Source organism: Elephas maximus, chromosome 5, assembly GCF_024166365.1.
Source record: "Elephas maximus indicus isolate mEleMax1 chromosome 5, mEleMax1 primary haplotype, whole genome shotgun sequence".
Classification (NCBI taxonomy): Eukaryota; Metazoa; Chordata; class Mammalia; order Proboscidea; family Elephantidae; genus Elephas; species Elephas maximus.
In genome coordinates this window covers 40066546-40073473 of record NC_064823.1, presented here as the reverse complement: position 1 = coordinate 40073473, position 6928 = coordinate 40066546, and the positions used below count along the sequence as shown (strand labels likewise).

At 37.3% G+C, this 6928-nt stretch overlaps 1 non-coding gene across 1 annotated transcript; it reads left to right on the top strand.

The window, feature by feature from the left end:
* Window positions 1-449: 449 nt before the first annotated feature.
* LOC126077630 (U6 spliceosomal RNA) lies at window positions 450-556 on the top strand. Its single transcript, XR_007517802.1, has one exon. It is a non-coding gene; the product is annotated as a U6 spliceosomal RNA (small nuclear RNA).
* Window positions 557-6928: the final 6372 nt, after the last annotated feature.

Here is a 6928-nt window from a genome sequence, read left to right as displayed (position 1 = left end):
TTGCAGCCCACTGTGTCAGTCCATCTCATTGAGGGTCTTCCTCCATTTTGCTGACACTTCACTTTGCCAAATATGACGTCCTTCTCCAGGGACTGGTCCCTCCTGATAACATGTCCACCTACTTGAGATGAAGTCCAGCCATCCTGGCGTCTAAGAATTATCCTGATGTACCTCTTCAAGACATTTGTTTGTTCTTCTGGCAGGCCATGGTATATTCAGTATTCTTTCCAACCACCATAATTCAAATGCATCAGCTTTTCTTTTGTCTTCCTTATTCATTGTTCAGCTTTTGCATGCATATGAGGTGATTGAAAATACCATGATGTGGATCAGATGCATCTTAGTTCTCAAGGTCACATCTTTGCTTTTTAACACTTTAAAGAGGTATTTTGTAGCAGATTTGTCCAAAGCAATATGTGGTTTGATTTCTTGACTGCTGCTTCCATGGAGTGCTCGCCTCGGCAGCACATATACTAAAATTGGAATGATACAGAGAAGATTAGCAGGGCCCCTGCGCAAGGATGACACGCAAATTCATGAAGCATTCCATATTTGCAAACCCTGGTGGCGTAGTGGTTAAATGCTATGGCTGCTAATGAAGAGGTCGGCAGTTCGAATCTACCAGGCACTCCTTGGAAACTCTACTGGGCAGCTCTACTCTGTCCTATAGGGTCGCTATAAGTTGGAATCGACTCAGCGGCAGTGGGTTTTAGGTTTTCCTTCCATGGATGTTGATTGTGGAACCAAGTAAAATGAAATCCTTGACATATTCAATATTTTCTTCATTTATCATGATGTTGCTTATTGGTCCAGTTGTGAGAATTTTTCTTTATGTTGAGGTGTAATCCATACTGAAAGCTGTAGTCTTTGATCTTCATCAGTAAGTGCTTCAAGTCCTCCTCAGTTTCAGCAAGCAAGGTTGTGTTATCTTCATAATGCAGGTTGTTGATGAGTCTTCCCCCAATGCTGATGCCATGTTCCTCTTCCTATAGTCCAACTTCTGGGGTGATTTGCTTAACACACAAACTGAATAACTATAGTGAAAGAACACAGCCCTGATGCACACCTTTTATTTTAAACCATGCAGTGTCCTCATGCTCTATTTAAACAACGACCCCTTGGCCTATGTACAGGTTCCCCGTGAACACAATTAAGTGTTTTCGAATTCTCATTCTTTGCAATGTTATCCATAATTCGTTCCGATCCATGCAGTCAAATGGTCAATAAAACATGGGTAAACATGTTTCTGGTATTCTCTGGTTTCAGCCATGATCCATCTGACAGCCACAGTGATATCCTTCATTCTACATCCTCTTCTGAATCTTGAAGCTTGAATTTCTGGCAATTCCCTGTCTATGTATGTACCGCTGCAACTGCTTTTGAGTGACCTTCAGCAAAATTTTACTTGCATGTGATATTAACGATATTGCTCAATAATTTCCACATTCCTTTTTATCACCTTTTTTTGAAATAGGCACAAATATTGGTCTCTTCTGGTCAGTTGGCAAATTAGTTGCCTTTCAAATTTCTTGACATAGATGAGTGAGCACTTCCAGCAGTGCATCCATTTATTGAAACATCTCAACTGGTATTCGGTCATTTCCTGGAGCCTTGTTTTTCGCCAGTGCCTTCAGTGCAGCTTGGACTTCTTACTTCAGTACCATTGGTTCTTGATCATATGCTGCCTCCTAAAAGGGTTGAATGTCGACCATTCTTTCTGATAGAGTGAATTTGTGTATTCCTTACATCTTATGATGCTTTCTATGTCGTTCAATATTTTGCCCATAGAATCCTTCAATATTGAAACTTGAGTCTTCAATTTTTTCTGCACTTCTTTCAGCTTGAGAAATTCTCAGTATATTCTTCTGTTTTGGTTTTCTAAGTCCAGGTTTACACATTTCATTATACCACTTCACTTTGTCTTCTTGAACCACTCTTTTTTTTTTATCTTCCTTTAGGTGAAAGTTTACAGTTCAAGTTAGTTTCTCCTGCAAAATTTATACATGCATTGTTATGTGACCCTAGCTGCTAACCCTATAATATGACTGCACATTCCTCCTTTTCATCCAGGATTTCCCACATTCATTTAACCAGTTCCTATCTCTTTCTGCCTTCTCATCTCACCTCCTGACAGGAGCTGCCCTTTTAGTCTCGTGCAACTACTTGTATGTACTAAGAAGTACGCTCTTCGTGAGTATCATTTTATGTCTAACAGTCCAGTCTATTCTTTGAAGAGTTGGCTTCAGGAATGGTTTTAGTTCTGGGTTAACAGAAAGTCTGAGGGCCATTTCTTCTCAGGTTCCTCCAGTCTCAGTCAGACCATTAAGTCTGGTGTTTTTACTAGAATTTGAGTTCTGCATTACACTTTTCTCCTGCTACATTAGGGGCTTTCTGTTGTGTTCCCTATGAGGGTGGTCATTGGTGGTAGCTGGGCACCATTTAGTTCTTCTGGTGTCAGGCTGATGGAGTCTCTGGTTTATGTGGCTCCTTTTATCTCTTGGGCTAATATTTGTTGTGTCTTTGGTGTTCTTCATTCTCCTTTGCTCCAGGTGGGTTGGGATCAATTAAAGAATCTTAGATGGCCACTCTCAAGCTTTTAAGACCCCAGATGCCACTCACCAAAGTGAAATGCTGAACATTTTCTTAATAAACTTTGTTATGCAAATTGACCTAGATGTCCCCTGAAACCATGGTCCCTAGACCTGCGCTCCTGCTATGCTGTCCCTCAAAGTGTTTGGTTGTGTTCAAGAAACTTCTTAGCTTTTGGTTTAGTCCAGTGGTGCTGAGTTCCCCTGTATTGTGTGTTATCCTTCCCTTTACCTAAGATAATTCCTTAATAGCTAGTTAGTGAATTCCCCTCTCCCTCCTTTCCTACCCTCGTACCCATCAAAAAATGTTTTCTTCTGTGTTTAAACCTTTTCTTGAATTCTTATAATAGTGGCCTCATATGATGTTTGTCCTTCCGTGATTAACTTATTTCACTCAGCTAATGCCCTTCAGATTTATCCATGTTGTGAGATGCTTTGCAGATTCATCATTATTCATTATTGTGTGTAGTACTCCATTGTGTGTATGTACCATAGTTTATCTACTCATCTGTTGATGGGCATCAAGGTTGCTTCCATGTTTTTGCTATTGTGAACAATGCTGCAATGAACATTGGTATATGTATTTCTATTCTTGCCATGGCTGTTATTTCTTTAGGATATATGGCTAGGAGTGGGATTCCTAGATCCTACGGTATTTCTATTTCTAGCTTTCTAAGGAAGTGCCATATCGTTTTCCAAAATGGTTGTACCACTTTTCATTCCCACCAGCAGTGCATAAGAGTTCCTAATCTCCCCACAGCCTCTCTAAGGTTTGTTATTTTCTGTTTTTTTTTTTTTTTGGATTCATGCCAGTAACGCAGGGGTGAGATGTTATCTCATTGTGATTTTGATTTCTCTAATTTTTTAATGGCTAGTGATCGCCGGCATTTCCTGTGTGTCTGTTAGCCGTTTGAATGTCTTCTTTGGTGAAGTGTCTGTTCATTTCCTTTGCCCAATTTTTAATTGCATTATTTGTCTTTTTGTTGTAGAGATGTTGGATTTTCCTGTAGGTTTTAGAGTTTAGACTTTGTCAGATTTGTAATAGTCGAAAATTGTTTCCCAACCTGTAGGTTCTCTTTTTACTGTTTTGGTGAAGTCTTTTTGTGAGCATAAGTGTTTAATTTTTAGAAAATTCTAGTCATCTAGCTTATCTTCTGGAGTTTGTGTGCTGTTAGTTATAGTTTGTATCCTGTTAATGCCATGTATTAGGGCTTCTAGTGTTGACCCTATTTTTTCTTCTACTGTCTTTATAGTTTTTGGTTTTATATTTAGGTCTTTGAACCATTTTGATTTGGTTTTTATGTATGGTGTGAAGTATGGGTCCTGTTTCATTTTTTGCACATGGACATCCAGTTTTGCTAGCATCATTTGTTAAGAAGGCTGTCTTTTCCCCATATAATGGACTTTGGGCCCTTGTTGAAAATCAGATGACTGTAGGTGGATGGATTTACATCTGGGTTCTCAATTCTGTTCCATTGGTCAGTGTAGCAGTACCAGGCTGTTTTGACTACCGTAGCTATATAGTAAGTTCTGAGTCAGATAGTGTGAGTCCTTCTACTTTTATCTTCTTCAGTAGTGCTTTACTTATCCAGGGCTTCTTCCCTTTCCATATAAAGTTAATGATTAGTTTTTCCATCTCTTTAAATAATGTTGTTGGTATTTAGATTGGGCTTTCATTGTATTTTTAAATTGCTTTGGGTAGAATTGTCATTTTCACAATGTTGAGTTTACCTAACCATGAACATGGTATTTTCCATTTATGTAAATCTCTTTTAGTTTCTTGAAGTAGTGTTTTGTAGTTTTCTTTGTGTAGGTCTTTTACATCCCTGGTTAGATTTATTCTTGAGTATTTTATTTTTTAGGGGTATTATAAATGATATTGTTTTCCTGATTTTCTTTTCGTCTTTTTATTTGTTTATAGGAATCCAACTGATTTTTGTATGTTTATATTACAGAGTCACTATGAGTCAGAATCGACTTGATGGCAGTGGGTTTGGGTTTTGGTTTTTATCTTTCTTGTATCCTGCTACTCTGTTGAATCTATTAGTTCTAGGAGTTTTCTTGTGGAGTCTTTTGGGTTTTCTATGTATAGTATCATAAAAATCATCCACAAATAGGGACAGTTTAACTTCTTCCTTACCAATTTGGATGCCCTTTGTTTCTTTTTCTTGACTTGTTGCTCTAGCTAGGACTTCTAACACAATGTTAAATAGGAGTGGTGAAAAAGGGCATCCTTGTCCTGTTCCTGTTCTAAAGGGGAATGTTTCAGCCTCTCTGCATTAAGAATGATGTTGTCTGTTGGCTTTGTATAAAAAAAACCCACTGCCGTCAAGTAGCACTTAACCACTACGCCACCAGGGTTTCCTGGCTTTGTATAGCTGTTGTTTATTATGCTGAGGAATTTCCCTTCTGTACATAATTTATTGAGAGTTTTTTTTTTTTTTAATCAGGAATGGGTGTTGGACTTTTTCGAATGCCTTTTGTGTCAGTTGAGATGATTGTATGATTCTTTTTTTCTCTTTCATTTGTGTGGTGGATTACGTTGATTGATTTTCTAATGTTGAACCATCCTTGCATACCTGGTATGAATCCTACTTGGTTGTGGTATATTATTTTTTGATATGACGCTGAATTCTATTGGCTAGAATTTTGTTGAGAATTTTTGCATCTATATTCATGAGTGATATTGGTCTGTAACTTTCTTTTTTTTGTGGTGCTTTTGTCTGGTTTTGGTATCAGGCTTATGCTGGCTTCATAGAATGAATTTGGGAGTATTGCTTCCTTTTCTACGTTCTGAAATAATTTGAGTAATACTGGTGAGAGCTCTTCTCTGAATGTTTGGTAGAATTCTCTAGTTAGGTCAGCTGGGCCAGGGCATTTTTTTTGGGGGGGGGGTTGTTTGTTTTTTTTTTTTAATTACCTTCTCAATCTCTTCTCTTGTTATGGGTCTGTTCAGTTTTTCAACATCATTTTGTGGTTGTTTGTGTGGATAGTGTGTTTCTAGAAATTTGTCCATTTCCTTTAGGTTTTCAAAGTTATTGGAATATAGTTTTTCATAATACTCTGTTATGATCCTTTTTATTTCAGTTGGGTTTGTTTTATGTCCCCAATTTCATTTCTTATTTGGGTTATTTGCCTCCTCTCCTATTTTTCTTTTGTCAGTTTGGCCAGAGGTTTGTCAATCTTTTTAAAGAACCAACTTTCGTTTTTGTTGATCCTTTCTATTGTTTTTCTATTCTTTATTTCATTTATTTCTGCTCTAATCTTTATTATTTCCTTTCTTCTGGTAGCCGTGGGCTTCTTTTGCTGTTCTCTATTTGTTTGAATTTTGTAACTAATGTTTTGATTTTGTCCCTCTCTTCTTTTTTGGTGTGTGCGTCTATTGTTATAAATTGACCTCTGAGCATTGCCTTTGCTGTGTTCCAAAGGTTTTGGCATGATGTGTTTTCATTCTCATTTGATTCTAGGAATTTTTTGATTCCATCCTTGATTTCTTCTACTATCCAGTATTTTTTAAACAGGACGTTATTCAGTTCCCATGTAACTGACTTTTTTTTTTCTTTTTTCTTCCTGTTATTAATTTCTACTTTGATGATGTTGTGATTCGAGAAGATACTTTGTATTATCCCAATGTTTTGGATTTTGTCGAGGGGTGATTTGTGGCCTAAGATGTGATCTATTCTGGAGAACATTCCATGTGCGTTGGAAAAGAAAGTGTACTTTGCAGCTGTTGGGTGGGTGTTGGTTGTAACTCATATCCATGAGTTCAAGTTGGCTGATTGTGGCCTTTACATCTTCTGTATCTTTGTTGAGTTTCTTTCTAGATGTTCTGTCCTTTACCGAGACAGGTTTGTTGGTCTCCTGCTATTATCATGGAATTGTCAATTTCTCTTTTTAGTGCTGTTAGAATTTGTTTTATGTATTTTGGAGCCCTGTCATCGGGTGCGTAGATATATATTGTGGTTATGTCTTCGTGATGAATCATCCCTTAAATTATTATATAGTGCCCTTCTTTGTCTTTTTGGTGGATTTTATTTTAAAGTCTATTTTATCTTAGATTAGTATTGCCACTCATGCTCTTTTTTGATAGCTGCTTGCTTGATATATTTTTTGCATCCTTTCATTTTTAATAAATTTATGTCTTTGTTTCTAAGGTGTATCTCTTCTATATAGCGTATTGATGGATCCTGTTTTCTTATCCTTTCTTTCACTCTCTGTCTCTTTATGGATGCATTTTGGCCATTTATGTTCAGTTTTTTCGTGAGTTTAGTGCTGTCATTTTGTAGTGCTTTTTTTTTGTGGTGTTCACGCTTTCTTTGTTTCTCTTATTCTCCTGTGCC